This window comes from Pinus tabuliformis, chromosome 3_1 (genome assembly GCF_031772625.1).
Source record: "Pinus tabuliformis cultivar Carrire ecotype Pingquan chromosome 3_1, CPIR1, whole genome shotgun sequence".
In the NCBI taxonomy this organism is placed as follows: Eukaryota; Viridiplantae; Streptophyta; class Pinopsida; order Pinales; family Pinaceae; genus Pinus; species Pinus tabuliformis.
Window position 1 is genome coordinate 565,118,401 of NC_142301.1, and position 19,081 is coordinate 565,137,481.

Consider the following 19,081-nt stretch of genomic DNA (forward strand, 5'->3'; position numbering starts at 1 on the left):
TTCCAGCAAACCACCTTTACAAGTTTTCCCGGAGATTTAGATCTCCCTCTAAATTTAGATCTCCCACTCAATGACTTATTTTTGTTTCTATTCTAGGACTATCCTCATATAGACAAGGCATCACCATTCTGTCTCTCCATATTTTTCTGTCTCATCTCCTCTATTATCAACGATAAGACTATTTCATCAAACTGCAAGGTAGTTGCATTTCTACCTATTGCAATAACCAGACTATCCCATGAATCTGGTAGAGAACACAACAAAATGATGCACTTATCTTCATCAAAAAACAATAACTAACTTACCACAGTATTAAATGCATTCAGATGCTCTGTCACCAAGTCTCCATCTTTCGTCCTCAGGTTATACAACTTTTTCTGTAGGAACAGTTTATCCACCAGAGAATTAGATTGGTACAAAGTCCCTAACTTGTCCCACAAAGCCTTCGTCGTAACTTCCCCTGATACATTTAGCAATACTAAATCTGAGATGCACAATCATGTTGTGCTCTTTGCCTTCCGATCCAACTTCTTCCATTCTTCATCGGAAAGAATATAACACAACCCCTCTAACCCCCTGGTTAACTACATGGGCTAGTCATGGAAAGAATATAACACAACCCAACATGTCAAACAATTATCCTCTACATAGATTAGCTTACACCCATAAGCCAAGAGACTTGACCTTATATATTATAAGTTGAAATGGATAAACTAGGAGATTTGATGCTTACGATCAGCTAGGAAGACTCTTCTCACACGACTATACAAAAAACCATCCGCTGGAATGCACCATGACTAACGAGCCTCTCATAACACCCATTTGACTCTCCAACCACCATTAGATTGAGAAGTTTCTTCTAATATGTTGTCACCATAAAATCACTGCTCTAACTTCATGAGGCCACTCCTCCTTTACCCTATCCAAAGCTCGATTTCATACATTTTTAAACTGGATCCTAAGGCTATGCTCAACAAGACTCAACTTTGCAATGTTAATCTCAACAACAAGACAACATCAATAAATAAATAAGTAAAACACCAAAAAAATATGCTCTCTACACCAGAGAAAAGTGGTCACATTGAAACCATCCAACTACATACAAAAATCCATCAACATCTTCACAATCTGCAAAAAATAATGTATCAATCAGAAAAAGCAATGCTACAACCAAATAGCTAAAACTCTTCCCATGCAATCACAAAAATACGAATCATGTAAACATGAAACTTCATTAAGCTCTCCATCTCTTTCAACAAAGTCCAATCTACACAATCTAATGTTATTCTACAAAACTCTGCTTTAGAAATATGCAACATACCTCAGATCTACCAACTTTACTGGAACTCACCTCTCCATGCACCTCTCTACTCTCCAACATTTTCCATTACAATTGTGTGTGGACGTACTTCAATACCTCAACCTTTGGAATTTCGCCTGCTAAAAGAGCTCAACCTCATTTTTCTACACTCACTTCTACTCGCCCTGCACTCAACCATTTAACCTCATAATGATGGATCTACTACTCTATTTAACTAGATTTGTGCACCATATCCGCTACTCAAATCATCAATTAGTTCAGACTTTAACCACTTATTCGAAATTTTGATTAATTCAAGATAAGTTTCCAAGACATACCATGGGCATTTATAATTGTTTCAACCTCTAGAAAGCACTTGATGCATTAGGAATATGGGTCGATAGAATATACATAGGGTAATGTTTTTCCTACCTTTGGGAAGTGCATTCATGGTAGGGGTAACATAGGTATAATGAAGGTAACCTAAGTTTAGACAGTCCCAATGCACTAGTATCCTGAGTTACCCTTATTTCAGCCCCAAAACTGAGTCAATTTGGCTCCAAAACTTCCAGAATCCGCATCTTTATGCCTGCAACCATCTCACAAGCCTGTAGAAATATTACACCAACATATCAATCTCATATAAAGGCTCTAAGTCATAATTTTAATGCCTCCAACCCTGACAAACTGATCAACATGTTAATGCCTCCAAGCTAGTTGAAATCCTCTCTTCACACATGTGTACAACCTTCAATATCTTTGTACAACTTTGTAGCACCTTTGTAACATCATCATAAGGTCAAAACACCTCTGTAACAAGTCATGAACATGATACCTAGTCTAACAAACTCATCAAGATGGATCAAAAACATATCTAACAACTATCCAAGAATAAAGCCACATCAATTTGATCATCCTATCAATGCCAAAATGCAAACCATCACAAGGTTGATATTAATGCACCATCTAGATCATCACAAGGAATCACAAGGTTGACATCAATGGAAATACAACCAACTAAATTCCAACACAACCAACTGCAACTAATCAAGCATAATCATGACTAAACATCTGCAACACATGCTATAAGGTTGAAATCAATTCCAACAAAAACCAACTACAGCTACACAAGCCATAATTCCAACAACACCTATAGAAGAGTTTTGGATTTGGGACCAAGTAGAATTATGTGTATAGATCATATTTCAGTGCAATAAATTAGAGCTAGTGTGGTAGAGTGCAGACAAAGTTCGATGGTTGTTTTATGGCTTCTCCGAGAGGCAAATTTAAAGTGTTAGTTCCTTTTCGATGTTTTATACATAGAGCCAAGTCCAAAGGAGTTTTGTAGCATAGTTCATGATTATGTCGCTAACATGATTGTTTTGTATGGGCTCAAGTTTATTATCATGTATGTTTTTTTATGGATATATTGTATTCTCTTGAAGCATTCACATTTTTCCATGTAACATGTTGTATGTTAAGGGTTTGATGAGAGGTGTCTATAATATTTTAATTTTCTACTATATTATTGTGAGGGTTTGAGTCCTATTGTGTGGCTGAGATAATGAGAGGGGTATTGGTTGAGGCTAATGTATTGAGGACTAAGTTTAGTTTGAGAGCTAGTTGATTAAGTTGATGTTGTGAAGTAGTCTATTGTGTCCTAACAATGGTATTATTGTGGGAAGACAACGCTTATGGAGTTACAAAAGTTCTTTCATGTATTTGTAGTAAATTCAAGCCTTGTAATTGTTGTGTCTTTGTTGTAACTTTATACTAAGTATTTCTTCAGAGGGTTTAACAATTTGTTTGTAGAGTTTCCCTAGTTGAATTGATTATGTCTTCTAATGTAAAAAGGAGTGATGTATGTTTCTACTATGATGTGTGTGTCAGAGTATAAGAATAGAAGATTGAATGTCGTAGTTTCTAGAGTGAGTTTTTATGGCTGAGCTAGAGTATTGATAAGATGTTTTTGGACATCATGGCTATCTTATATTGTTAGTGTTTCCATTATGAACATGTTGAAATTGTAGCAAGGAATGGCTTCTTTGAATTGTACCTTATTAAAAGTTGTTAATTTGAATTCATTCTTATAGACACTTGAGTTAGTTGTCAGTTAATATATGTGATGTGGCCTATCACTAGTTTATTGTTAGTTAATTTGAGTTAGATGGCTTGTAGTGAGTTGTGTACTAGTTAATAGCTAAAATTTAGATATCTAGCAGAGTTAAACTCTAGTGTCTATCAATTAACTGATATCTAGTTCTAGAATAGAGATAGACTTGAGTTCTTGAATTTCATTAAGTAGTTTGAATTTTGTTAACTCAATTGGCCCTCAATTAACTAGTTGCAACTACTAAATTTAGCCCTAGTAGGTCATGCAATTCAAATTTCCTATTGAGACTGAATGAAGGCATAGATATATTTATTCATTTTATATAGGTTTTTGTGTAGAGGCTTGAGAAGTAAGAAGATAAATTTCTCTTGGGAATTGCATAAGGAAATAGGACAAATTCCTATTTTTTAGGGGTATAATCGTGCTAGAAAATAAGAGCTCCTAGTAGGCCTTATCTGCCTAAGTGTTAGGAAAGTCTTGTAGAGATTTGATTAGTATTGCAGGAAACATCAAGGTTGAAGAAAAATATATGTAATATATCAGATTTATCAGTTCAGTCAATATAAGCAAGAGGGGTTTTTCCTAGTTGGGTTCCCCATATAAATTTTTGTGTGTTATTCATCTATCTGTGATTGTGTTTCTATTCAATTTTTTCTTTCCCGTTTTTTTTGGTATAGAAATCTTTTGTCTTTTGTTATCGGTTTGATCTCATTAGAAGTTGAAAGATTTCAATGATTTTGTACATGCCATCAACGTCTAAAGCAAGATAGAAACCAAGTTCTTTGATTAAATTCAAAGCGCATTGAAGAGGAGATCAACTGGTGTAGAAATTCGACAAGTGCAAGAATCATGTGAGTCTATGGTTTGGGGATAGAGCATGCACTGGAAGGGACTTCAAATTTTTTTGCATCGAAGGAAAAAATGGAGGTTGTGTTACATGATAATGGGATTTTGGAATACATCATGAATGATATTCCTAAACCTACTACATCAAATGCGAAAAAATTGAATCAATGGAAGAAGGACCTTACCAAAGCTTGGAGGATGATCTTACATGGAGTTAGAGACCATATAGTTCCAAATTTTCATGCGAAGGAAACACCATTCTAGATGTGGAAGGCCCTTACTGATCTATTAGAAGGAAGTAGTGATGCAAGAAAACTTCCTTTGAAGAAAAAATTGAGGAACATTTGAACGGGTGAGGATGAGCCAGTTGTTACATATCTATCCGAGTTTACTTAAGTGAGGGATGAACTTGGAGGTGTTGGAGAGCTAGTTCCATCAACAGATCTTGTGAGACTTTCTCTTCTTGGGCTTCACAAATCCTTGTAGAGTTTCCAGGATGTAGTGAATGGAAAAGATAAGTTCCCTAGTTGGGAGAGACTATGGTTAGATCTTGTGCAGGAAGATTTAAAGAGGAACATAAGGGATGGAGTCTCATCTAGGACAAAATATGAGGAAAATGTTTATTTAGCTGGAAAAGGGAAGAAATCCAAGGGCTAGAAGGCCCAAGCCAAAACCGAGACTAGTAAGAATGGAGGTAAGGAAACAAAGTATCTTAGCAAAATCAAGTGTTTTCATTGTCATTAATTTGGACATTATTCTAAAAAATGTCCAAACAAAAAATCTAGCAAACATGTTGTATCATCAACATAAGGAGAAGCACTCTCTTCTTAGTTTGAATTGGATTTCTCCTTGATACCTTGCATGGAAATCTCAAAATGGGGTAATGTGTGGTACATGGACTCGAGGGATTCATTCCACGTGATGGGGAACAAAGATTTCTTCAGCAATTTGGAGGAAAAGGACACGCAACTCCATATTGAGCTTCGAGGCGATGGTAGATATATGAACAAAGGAGTTAGCAGAATAACCTTTAAGAGGGAGTTTGGTTCCCTTCTCAATCTCAAGAATGTAATGTATGTTCTAGGATTGAAGAAAAAATGTGTCTTAGTAGCAGTCCTTGAAGACAAAGGGTACAATGTAGTATTCAACAAAGGGAAGGACTACGCCAAGAATTTACCTTCAGGACATTCCATGTAGATTGGTGTCAGGATTTAAAATGTCTACAAATTTTATGTTGATGCATGTGTAGCCTTGAGGAGCAAGTCAAAGAGTTCTCAGAGCGGAGATGTGGTGGTTCAGTGGGAGTAGGATAGAGGTCTCAAGATGGAGCATGAATCAGTATCTCAGTTTCAGTTTAATCTAGTTGGCATTTGGGATGACTAGCAAGGTGATGATGAGGACCATATAAAGGTGCAAGTGGAGGCTTCCACTCAGTCAGATACTTCAGGTATAGAGAATATTCATGCCAAGAGGGCAGAATACTTGGTCAAGGGAGATGAAAAGAGAATTGAGTCTCCTAGATTTATGAAGTAGATCATGGTGGGAAAGAATGGGTCTTCAAAACAAGTTATGTAGAAGAAAGCAAAAAAGTCCTCTAATTTAGAGGGAGTAGTTACAGTAGCAAAGAACTTGGTAGAGTTGAAGATAGATCTAGGTGGATATGGTTCTTCCAAGAAGCCCTTCTTCGCTAAGAGCGAGTGTTGAAATTGTATCATGGAATGGATTCATTGACTTTTGCCTTAGTCAAATCTGCTAACTCAAATGCATTCTCATAGATACTTGAGTTAGTTTTCACTTAACACGTGTAATGTGGACAATCACTAGTTTATGGTCAGTTAATTAGAGTTAGATGGATTTTAGTGAGTTGTGTACTAGTCGATAGCTAACATTTAGCTATCTAGTGGAGTTAAACTCTAGGTTCGGTCAGTTAAATGATCTCTAGTTCTAGAATAAATATAGACTTGATTTCTTGAGTTTAGTTGAGTAGTTTGACTTTTTTTTAACTCAACTCACTCTCATTTAACTAGTTGCAACTACTAAGCCCTAGTAGGTCATGAAATTTGAATTTCCTATTGAGATTGAATGAAGGCATGAATCTATTTATTCATTGTACACAAGTTTTTGTGTAGAGGCTTGGGAAGAAAGCAGAGAAAATTCTCTTGGAAATTGCAAAAGGAAATAGGAGAAAATCCTATTTTTTAGGGGCAAAATTGTGCTAGGAAATAGGAGCTCCTATCTAGCCTTATTTGCCTAATTACTGGGAAAGTTTTGTAGAGAGTTGATCAATATTGTGGGGAGCTTCAAGCTTGAAGTAGATTCCATGTAATATATTAGATTAATCATTTGATTCAATACAAGCAAGAGGGGTTTTTCCTAATTTGGTTCGCCCTATAGGTTTCTAAGTGTGATTGTGCTTCAATTCATTGTGTTCTTTCTGTGGAATTTTTGGTAGAGAAATCTTGTGTCTTTTGTTATCAATGTGATGTTATTAGTAGTTTCAAGGTTGATGTAATTTTCTACAGAATATGTGCCACATAAATATATGTTGTTGCTAAGTGTATAAGCTTTGTAATGTATTACTATCATTATAGTTGAGTGCTATATATAAGCTGAGTGAAATGTTTTGTCGTATCCAAATGTGTATGTTGTCAGTTGAATTTATGTATGCTTCAGGGGAGAAGTGCTTGATGTGTTACAAAGGTATTTTGTTACATCTTATGAATTAGGGTTTATTCAATGTTATATGGTGCTAGGGTTTGCGATAGCTAATTTTTCACAAGGAAAAAGATGTATTAGGTCATATTGTGCAATTAATGCTGAGAATAAGAGAGTGCATGGTTGAGTATATTGATGGAAAAATGTTTGGTTACCATTGAAGTGTTACTATCAAGTTGTTGAATCATTGATGTATTGTATGTTTGTGGTTATGTCAGGGTTGGAAGCTTGTTATTTCGCATGTTGAGGCTGAAATATTTTTTTTGTATTGCCATGATTGTTCCCTTGTATAAGATGCTTGTACATCTCTTATGTTGAGCTGAGCTCGATTGTGTGTTACATGGTTGTAAGGATTGTTGCTACGATTTGGGGTAGCTAATTGTCACGATTAGAGGATTTTTAAGGTTTGCGTTACAAAGAGTTTTTTAGTCAATTGAGATGTTCTTAAAGAACTTAGAAGGCTAAGGGGATCTGGTTTGAAAAGTAATGAATAGTGGCCTCGTGAGTTTGACTAGGTTTGGGCCTCTGGGAAGTGATGGTTTTCTAAGTTCAGAGTAGTGGCCAAAAAATAGTTGATAGGGAGTTATGGCGTCCTACTGGTGGTGGCCGACAAATTGTTGTAGGGGTAGTGGCTCCTTGTGTTGGCATTATGACATAGGTTTGGCGCTATGACACAAGTGTTGTCCTTGATGGCAACTCACTCAAATGATAGATCATAGTTCAGAATGAAAGAAAAAGAGATATACGCAGGTTCCTCTTAACCAAGTCATATATACACGTGGGTTTTACAATCAAAAGGCGCGTATGCGTATGCACGCACTTTCATGAAAGGAAAAGTGTGTACATTCCGGAAAACTTATTTTTTGGTTCATGGTATTTAGTCCTTGGTATTTGGACGTATGGTTTTGGGCCATGGTATTGAGTAAGGCCTAAGACTATAAAAGGGGAAAGAGATCATTAGGCAAAAGAGATTCACAAAAGGATTGAACATCTTATGGAAAGCAAGACCTAGAATTGGGTTATTGTGCATAGCTGGATCTAGACCAAGGAGGAACCTGAGCGCTAGAAGAAGGATAAGTTCTATTGTTGGGTCAAGATCTTAAGGCTTGAATAGTAGTATCTTTGTGTGATTTTGATCTGTTATATTTGGCGCATGACTAGATCTATAAATCTGATAATTTGGGTATAAGTGATGTCTGAATAAGAAAAAAGGTAAATTATCTTTTATAGATCTGTACGCGGGTTCAGCACAGGAGAGGTGTGTATACACGCTGGTTTAGTAAGTCAAGACTGCATATACGCTGGTTGGCCTTAATACAGAAGGGTATGCACGTAGGTTATACATATTTAAGTAGCATGTATTTGATGTTTGATTATTGTCATTAATGGATCCAGTCTGAAAATTTATGAAATGTGGTCCCTGAAAGAAAGAGAAGGTTGTAGCCTTCTGTAGGTTAGCACCTATGTACTAGTAGATCAACTAGTACAAGAGCTAAGGGGGTTGTAGCTCCCTTCCAAGAGAAGCTGGAGAACGAGAGAAGGTTGTAGCCTTCTACAGGTAGAAGCCTGTGTACTGGTATAAGACTGTACCAGTATAGAAATATTGTAAAAAGAAGTTTCTTATTAAAATAATATAGAGACGAATTGCAATAGGTGGTTTTCACCCACATTGGGTTTCCACCTTATATCTTGTGCCCATGTGTGTGATGATCTATTCTATTTTACTGCACCTGTTTACTGTGCTTATGGTTAATGAAGTTATGATGCCCTGATTAAAGATCAACATTTTATGAATCATAAGTTTACCGATATACGTTGGTTGCCTTAGACACAGTAGTGTATATACGAAATTTCCCATAACTGAAGTAGTGTATACAAATCTAATTGTGAAATGAAAAATAATTGATTTGATAATACCGGTTCACCCCCCGCCCCCCCCCCTCTCAATATTATTTCCAACAATTGGTATCAGAGTGGGTCCTTCAGAAGAAGCTTGATCGCTTGAAGGAAGATCTATCGTAATGAGCAACTACAAAAAAGAGGCATCTATCAGGCCACCAATCTTTGATGGGAGCAACTTCGTCTATTGGAAGGTAAGAATCACAACCTATCTTCAATCTCCTGGTACAGAAGTTTGGGATATCGTGGAAGCGGGATACACATTTCCATCAACAACTCCTACAGATATAGCTGGTAAGAAGCAGTATGAAACAAATGCAAAGGCTATCAATACTCTATTAGGGAGTTTATCTCAATCAGAATTTGTCAAGGTTATGCAGCTCAAAACCGTAAAATAAATATGGGACAAGATCATTCTAAGCTATGAGGGAGATGATCAGGTAAAACGTGCAAAACTACAATCTCTCATAATTCAATATGAAAATCTCGGAATGCACAATGATGAAAGTGTGGCTAATTATTTCTTACGTATAGATGAGATTTTAAATCGTATGAAAAACTTGGGTGAAGAGATAAAAGAAGTTACTTTGGTTGAAAAGGTTCTAAGATCTTTGTCCTCTAAGTTTGAATCAAAAGTTTCTGCCATAGAAGAAAAGCAAAATCTACAGAGCATTACCATGTCACAGCTGCACAAAATCCTAATTTCTTGTGAAATGAGAAAAGGGGGACCATCAGGTTGGGGAGAAGCCGCATTCAAAGCTTCAGGAAAAGGAGATTACATTGACTCAAGACATATTTGAAAAGGAGAGGAAGAATCAAACTTTGTCAAGAACCTTCAACGGGGTTCTGGAAGATTCAAAGGTAAGTTACCTTTCAAATGTTCTTCTTGTGGAAGAGTCGGTCACTATGCAGCCAAGTGTCCTCATAAAGATAAGCTTGACAAAGGTAAGGAACTAGTTAGATGGAACATAAAACAAAATGTAAGTAAGAAGAGCTATTATACACATGAAGACAGTGATGGATTTTCATTTAGTGATGAAGATGAACAATGTAATGATTATAGACTTTTGATGGCTTTTGAAGATGATGATTTCTTGGATGCTATAGATGAAGATGATATCTATGAAGAAATTTCTAAACTTAAAATCTTTTTAGAAGAAAAGAGTATGATCATAGATACTCTAACATTCCAACTTGCTGAAAGGGAAAAACACAATGAAAAGTTAGACTGTGAAATTGTGGGATTTAGAAAAGATATTGAGAAAACAAAAGCTCTTAATCTTAGATTTGCTAAAGGATCTGAAACATTAGATGAGATTATCAAAGTGCAACATTCTCCTCTAATCAAGACAGGTCTTGGATATTTTGAAGAACCATCTCAAACACAGAAGCCATCTACCTCCAAAAGTTATCTAGATGCAGCAAGGAGAAGTTAACAGGTTGACAATCGACAACAAAGGCATAAAGCAGATCACCAAGTAAATTAAGGTCAATCTACTTCAAGGATGAATAGAGATCACCAAGTAAATCGGGGGCAATCTACTTCAAGGATGAACAAAAGTTACAACCAAAAGCAGGTAAATCATTCTCAATTTGACTATGGAAACTACAATCACCTAGACGGTAGGTTTGATAATCGTAGGAATTTCTTCAATGACCAATGTTTCTCTTGTCATAACTTTGGACACAATGCTGCTCAATGTGTTGCCTACAAGACCATCATGACTAGAGAAGCACGAAATCAAAGGAGTGTGACTAGGATTATGAAAAGGACCTACAATAAATTTTCTACTCTTGAAAATGAAATAGAATGTTTTATTTGTAACAACTTCGGTCATGAAGATTCTGAATGTAGGAGTAGGTTTCGACAAACAACTCAGAAGGAGCAAGCCTCGTTGAGTCCCAAAACATGGAGAAAGAAAGAACTGCAACCAGAAAGATGTGGTATAGCCTTATATGCGGAAGGACAAGAAAATCAGTGGTACATCGACAGTGGATGCTCGAAACATATGACAGGTGATAAAGAAAAACTTCAGTCATATAGTGCCTTAGAAAAGGAAAGGAAGGTCTCATTTGGAAATGACACCCCTGCACTCATAAAAGGTAAAGGTTCTATTCTTTTGAAAGAAAAAGTCAAAGCTGGAAATGTTATGTATGTTGATGGCTTAAAGCATAATCTATTGAGTGTCAGTCAAATGTGTGATCAAGGAAATGAGGTAATATTTCGATCAAATGGATGTATTGTTCGTGAGCTTGATACAAGAGAAATAGTGATCAAAGGCATAAGAACTCCAAATAATTTATACATACTCAAGGGAGGACAAGAACAATGTTATCTAAGCAAGAATGATGAACACTGGCTATGGCACAAAAGATTGGGGCATCTAAGTGTCTCTCAGATAAGGAAAGCATGCAAATATTAGGCAGTTCGTGATCTCCCTCACAACAGAATTCCAGACAATACAATATGCAAATCATGTTACTTTGGCAAGCAAACCAGAACTAATTTCCCTGAGAAAGAAGGATCAGCTAGTAAGCCACTTGAACTTGTCCATACCGATATATGTGGTACATCCAGGAAAAGGTCACCTCGAGGAGAAGAATACTTCATATTATTCATTGACGACTTTTCCAGGATGTGTTGGATAGGACTCCTGAAGCATAAATACGAAGCTTTCGAAAAGTTCAAAGCATTCAAAGCCTTGGTTGAAAACAAATCAGATCCCAGAATCAAATGCCTCAGGTCTGACTGAGGAGGGGAATTTACCTCGAATGAATTTTTTTATTTTTGTGAAGAACATGGAATAAGAAGGGAATTCTCTACTGCAAGGACTCCTCATCAAAATGGAGTAGTACAAAGAATGAACAGAAGGGTTCAACAAATGGCTCATGCTATGCTTGATGAGTCTGGAACTCCTGCCACCTTCTGGGGTGAAGCTACATTTGCTGCCATTACTATTCTCAACAAGAAAAATGTCAGGGTGAACAGCACTTAGACTTCTCATGAACTTTGGTATGGTAAGATTCCTATGGCAAAATACTTCAAAATTTTTGGAAGCAAATGTTACATCAAAAGGACTGATGAAAACCTTGGCAAGTTTGAACCTAGAGCAGATGAAGGCATTCTTCTTCGTTACTCTCCCCACAGCAAAGGATATAAGTGTTACAATAAAAGACTTGGAAATTTTTTTGAAAGTATAGATGTAGTGGTTGATGAAGAGGAAACAATCCTAGGTAGGTAAAATCCAAAGATTTCAAAGATGATGAGGACTATCCTTCAACATCAAATTAGATGTATGATGAAGAAGAAACATATGAGGCACCAGAAGAACAGATAAGGGTAGAAGAAAAGACTCCATCCAGGTATGTCCAGAAGAATCATCTAGAGACTCAAATTTTGGGGCGGAAAGAGGCAAGTGTACAAACAAGAAGAACTATTTCAGAAGCTTCAAGCTATCTAGCATTGCTCTCCTCCACTGAACCACGAAATGTAAGTGAAGCATGCAAAGATGAATGCTGGGTCAAGGCCATGAATGAAGAACTTGATCAAATTGAAAAGAATAACACTTGGGAGTTGGTTCCAAGACCAAATGATAAGAATGTCATAGGGACCAAATGGATATTCAAAAACAAGCTAAATGAAAATGGAGATGATATTAGAAATAAGGCTAGACTTGTTTGTAAAGGATATGCTCAACAAGAAGGTATAGACTTTGAAGAAACTTTTGCACTAGTTGCTAGACTTGAAGCCATAAGAATGTTCCTTGCTCTTTCTAGCTTTTAGAAGTTCAAAGTATTTCAAATGTATGTGAAATCTGCCTTTTTAAATGGAGACTTAGAACAAGAAGTGTATATTGAGCAACCAGATGGATTCATCCTTGGAAATGATCCAAAACTTGTATGCAGACTTAAGAAGGCACTATATGGTCTTAAACAGGCTCCAAGGGCTTGGTATTATCATCTAGACAAATACCCCCATCAACAAGTTTTTTCAAAAGGATCAGCAGATAGCAATCTATATATAAAAATTGATAATCATAAATTGCTAATACTTGTTGTGCATGTTGATGATATCATCTTTGGTAGCAATGAAGAAGCCATGAGTCAAAACTTTTCTTTGGTGATGCAGAAAGAATTTGAAATGTCCTTGCTTGGTGAGCTGACATATTTTCTTTGTTTACAAGTCCAACAAAATAAAGCCGGTATCTTTTTATCACAAACCAAGTACCTCAAGCAGATCTTGAAGAAATATGGCATGGAAGATTCGAAACTAGTATGTACCCCTATGGTAATAGGATGCAGCCTTAACACAAATGACAATTCAACAGTAGTACATCAACCAACCTATAGATTCATGATTGGTAGTCTACTCTATCTGACAGGTACCCGACCAAACATCATGCATGTTGTGGGAATAGTTGGAAGATTCTAGGAAAATCCAAAAGAAGCACACCTTCGGGTGGTTAAAAGAATTTTCAAATATCTTCAAGGAACACAAAACTATGGCTTATGGTATCCTAGAGATACAGATCTCACACTTCATGCATATACAGATGCAGATTGGGCAGGAAGCGCGGATGACAGAAAAAGCACTAGTGGTGGTGCATTCTTTATGGGTTCCAGATTAGTATCTCGGTTCAGCAAGAAACAAATTTCAATTGCTTTATCTATAGCTAAAGTGGAATATGTGGCTGCTGCATCTTGCTACACACAACTCCTTTGGATGTTGCAAACTTTGCAAGATTTTCAAATCACTTGTACTCCACCTATCTCTATTTTATCTGATAATACAAGTGCAATCAGTATTTCAAAGAATCCTGTCATGCATTCAAAGACCAAGCACATACCTATCAAATATCATTTTCTCCGAGAACAAGTACTTGAACAAAAGGTCAAATTCGAGCATGTTCCCTCCAAGGAACAGGTTGTTGATATACTCACCAAACCACTACCCAGGGAGACATTTGAATACCTCAGACAGAAGTTGGTTAGTAGTTGATGCATCATCTTTCTGTTGAAACTTATCTGTTTCAAAGTAAAGTGGTTGTATGCGAGTTTCATGAGGAGCATCCGTGTACATATGCCGGTTTCTGTGGATACAGTCGCGTATATGTAGGTTTGAAGACAATCAGTGGACCAGGCTCAAGATGAAAAGAGTTTGATATGGGTCTAACAAAGACCATCTGGCATAGGTTCAGGGGGAGCATATATACTTCTAATAATGCATTGCTGGCATTATCTTAGAAGATCTTGGTTCAAGTTCACATCGTTTTTAGTTTCAGGTGGATCAAGTGCAGAAGGAGAAAATGGTTGCTGGTATGAATAATGATTGACAGATGCTGCCGATGATAGTTGTTGATGACTATCATAGTTTTGTTGTAGATATTTCATCTCTATGTCATGTATTTATTTTCTTATCAAGGTCATGTAACAGCCTATTCTGGTTTTCCCACTATGCTTGGGATGGATGATGTAATGTTCTTATTTTATCATGTGTAAACTTTTGGTGTATCCCCACTTGGTTGGATGGATGAGTCAATATTGGTATATGCCCACTTGGTTGGGAGACGGATGTATGTATGAGTCTTTGGTGATAGGAAGGTCATTTATGATGTATAAAGTCATGTTTCTTCTTGTATAACATCTTCTTGCAGACCTTGCCTACAGTCAGGGGGAGCATGGACAACACAGCAAAGCAGAGATTTCAGCATGTACTCAGGAGGAGCATAACCCTTTGCACTTGATGACAAAAGGGGGAGAATGACTTTGAGTGACTATGGGTTGCCATCAAGTCCAAAGGGGGAGATTGTTGGCATTATGACACAGGTTTGGCGCTATGACACAGGTGTTGTCCTTGATGGCAACACACTCAAATGATAGATCACAGTTCAGAATGAAAGAAAAAGAGATATATGCAGGTTCCTCTTAACCAAGTCACGTATACACGCGGGTTTTACAATCAAAAGGTGCGTATACGTATGCATGCACTTTCATGCAAGGAAAAGCATGTACATTTGGGAAAACTTATTTTTTGGTCCATATTATTTAGTCCTTAGTATTTGGACCTATGGTTTTGGACCATGGTATCTCATATAAATTGTTTAACCCAGGTATTGGGTCCATGGTATTTCTTCTCTATGGTTTTGGACCATGGTATTGAGTAAGTCCTAAGATTGTAAATGGGGAAAGAGATCATTAGGCAAAAGAGATTCACAAAAGGATTGAATATCTTATGAAGAACAAGATCTAGAATTGGGTTATGGTGCATAACTGGATCTGAACTAAGGAGGAACATGAGCACTAGAAGAAGGATAAGTTCTATTGTTGGGTCAAGATCTTAAGGCTTGAATAGTAGTATCTTTGTGTGATTTTGATCTGTTATATTTGGCGCATGATTGGATCTATAAATCTGATAATCTGGGTATAATTGATGTCTGAATAAGAAAAAGGGTAAATTATCTTTTATAAATCTGTACGCTGGTTCGACATGGTAGAGGGGCGTATACACGCTGGTTCTGTAAGTCAAGACTGCGTATACGCTGGTTGGCCTTAATACATAAGCATATGCACACAGGTTCTACATATTTAAGTAGCATGTATTTGATGTTTGATTATTGTCGTTAATGGATCTAGTCTAAAAATTTATGAAACGTGGTCCCTGGAAGAAAGAGAAGGTTGTAGCCTTCTGTAGGTCAGGACATATGTACTATCACATTAGCTAGTACAAGAGTTAAGGGGGTTGTAGCTCCCTTCAAGGAGAAGCTGGAGAATGAGAGAAGGTTGTAGCCTTCTGCAGGTAGAAGCCTGTGTACTGGTATAAGACTGCACCAGTACAGAAATATTGTAAAAAGAAGTCTCTTATTAAAAGAAGATAGACACGAATTGCAGCAGGTGGTTTTCACCCACATTGGGTTTCCACCTTATATCTTGTGTCCATGTATGAGATGATCTGTTCTATTTTACTGCACCTGTTTACTGTTCTTATGGTTAATGAAGCTATGATGCACTGATTAAAGATCAACATTTTATGAATCATAAGTTTATTGATATACGCTGGTTGCCTTAGACACAGTAGCGTATATATGCAGTTTCCCATAACCGAAGTAGCGTATACAAATCTGATTGTGAAATGAAAAATAATTGATTTTATAATACTGATTCACCCCTCCCCCCCCCTCTCAGTATTATTTCCAACACCTTGTTGGTAGTGGATAGGTAAAATATTTAAAAGAGATTTATAGAATTAATAAAATAATCATAGCAGTGTAGAAAAAAAAGGGTGATTTTCTTCCCCTTGAGGGTTTCCACTAGATATTATTGTCTCCTTTCACATGATTGTTTTGATTGTTTTTATGGTGTTTATGTGTTGATTTTATGTTGAATTTACATATTTAGATCTATTTTTTTGTGTTAGGTTATTGATATTTTCACATTTTTGAAAAAATATTTAAAATTTCTATAAATATTTTCACTACTGATTCACCACCTACCCTTAGTACCGATCTAATTCCAATATAAATAAGAGTACTTGTAGTAGTATAAGGTACAAAAATAGGCTTTATAGAAAAATGAGTTGCAGCAATGGAAATTGCAGTAGTGGAAGTAGAAGATTTAGTTGGAGGAATTGTAGAAATGGTAATTACAACAACCAAAGTTGTAGCAATAGATTTTTCAATAAGAGGAGTTGCAGCAATGGTGGTTGTAGTAACATGAGTTGCGACAATAGGAGTTGAAATAATAGAAATTGCAGCAACTATTGATAAACATCAATGCTCTTTCCTACATGTTTACAAATCATTTTTATTGGAGAATGATCCTCACATAACCATCACCAAGCTATGAAGCTCCCTTCTCTTTCTCTTTTCTTGGATGTTGTTCTCGCCAAAGTTGGATTTCGCACAACATGTGTGCATGTATGCCCCTTGGGGATTTCATATCTTGGATTATTTATAGATTAATTTTTCTTTTGGAATAAAAGAGAATTATCCTACATGACTGTTTTGTTTCTGAACAGACTCCAAATCACTATTGGGCCATCTTCTTGAATTTTCCATAGGAAGGATTCTTTAGATAAGCTTTGACAATATAACACAAGCTTGTCTCCATTGGCCATTAGAAGATCTTATTTCCTCATCTATAGTTTGGAGTTTGATGGCTCCATTGTCATAAACAATCAATCAAATAAGGCCTCACCCTAAAGTATTTAAATATGGAGTTAAACAACAAATCGTAGTCTCTATCCTTGAACTTCTTCTTAATGAAATTGTAATGTCATCACAGCATCTAATTTTGTATCATTTTTTTCCAGTACAAGGAAGCTCGATGAAGTTTTTCCACCTCATTAATCTAGACAAGTCTCCACCTTTAAGCTTTTGTTATGTCCATTCCAGGTTAGACAATTGTTCCAAGTGTTTGGATCTTTGACTCAATTAACAGTAATTCTCCTTTTTCATACAATATCTCACAATGAGTGTAGCTAGTAGTAGTTGCCTATTTGGTCTAATAGGCCCATAAATCTTCAAGAAGTCTATTAGCCAAATCCTTAAGATGTAAATAAAAAATTCTAGTGATGATGATGTCAAATATATTATTTGTTCCTTCCACTTATCTATTGGCCTATAAATGATATGGTGTGCTAACTATGTTCTTTATCTTGTATTTCTCCATTGAGTCTTCAATGAGCCTTAAGGGGCTATGTTCCTCCATCCATGAATATCTCCCGCATATCCTAAATCTGGTGAAGATTTATTCATTACAATTTTTTTTTACTTCTTATTCAGTTGCAGTTAGAAGTGCCTCAACCTCCATCCATTTCACCACATAATTTGTGGATACCAGAATGTAGGAATTGCAGTGATAAGGAGGGTTTATTGGCCCAATTAAGTCGATGGACCATTAATCAAAGGGTTCCAATACTAGTTATGGTTATAGAAACATATCATGAGATTGCATAGGTATTCCCATGCACTTGTAGCTATCATACCTCTTCAAATACATCTTAGTGTATTTAATGATGGTGGGCTAATAGTAACCCTATTGAATTACCTTGTGCCCTATCCTTTTATCGATAATGTGGCCCTCACAAGGACCAAAATGGCACATTTTTTAGGACCTTATAGAGTTTGTCCTCTCTTACACATGTTCAAATAATGATATTATGGCTTATGTAAAAGAGACACCAACGAATTCATGAGAAGCTTTTGATTTGTATCATAATAACTTCAAATTCCTTCAACAAGAGACGGTGTGGAAGCTTACCTACATCATAGTTGTTAGGGATAGCTAAAAATCATGGGGAGTTTGTAGAAACTGCAAATAGGTTTAACACAAGAAAATAATATTTTAGGAAGGCTCATTTTCATTGGATGTGAGTCTAGTGAGGAAATGATCCATAACATTGTTCTCTCCTAGTTTATCTAGAATGGTGATACCATATTCTTGTAATAAAATTAACCATCTAGTAACTCTGCCATTGGTAATTGGTTTATTCATGAAATAGTTGATAGGGACATGGTCAGTATGTAATACCAATATATAAATTGTAATATTACATCAGAATTTACTGATTGCATAGATAACCACAAGGTATGAGCTTCTTCAATTTTTGTATAGTTTAGTTCTGTTGGTGGGAGATTCTTATTGACAAAGTAGATCAAATACAAGTTTCCTTCTTCAAGTTGTCCTAGTATGGTTTATATGGAAGTATCTGGGGCATTCATGGAAATATGGAATGGGGGGGGGGGGGGGGGGGACAATTAGCTCCTATTAAGACCAAATACCCAAAAAAAATTGGACTTCAACTCATCAAAATCATGTTTGCATTTTTCTATCCATACAAACATAGGATTTTCAATTTGTAAAGAAAATAATGGATGAGAAATTTGTGAAAAAATTTCAGTGAAACATTGATAGTAACCACTGAGCATGTCTAAGAGAAATATGTACCTCTTTTTTTTAATGAGTGGGAAAATTTAATATTACCTTAACCTTTGTTGGATCCACTTGCATACCTTTTGGTAATATATGGTTCTCTAACGCAGTTTCATCAGTTAACATCATTTGAAATTTTAAATTGCTACATGCCACATTAGATTCCTTACACCTTAATGCTTTATTAAAATTAGATAGTCCCTTATCAAAATCATCACCTTAAGTCGTGAAATAAGCCATATGCATCTCCACATAATCATGTATAAGATTGGAGAAAA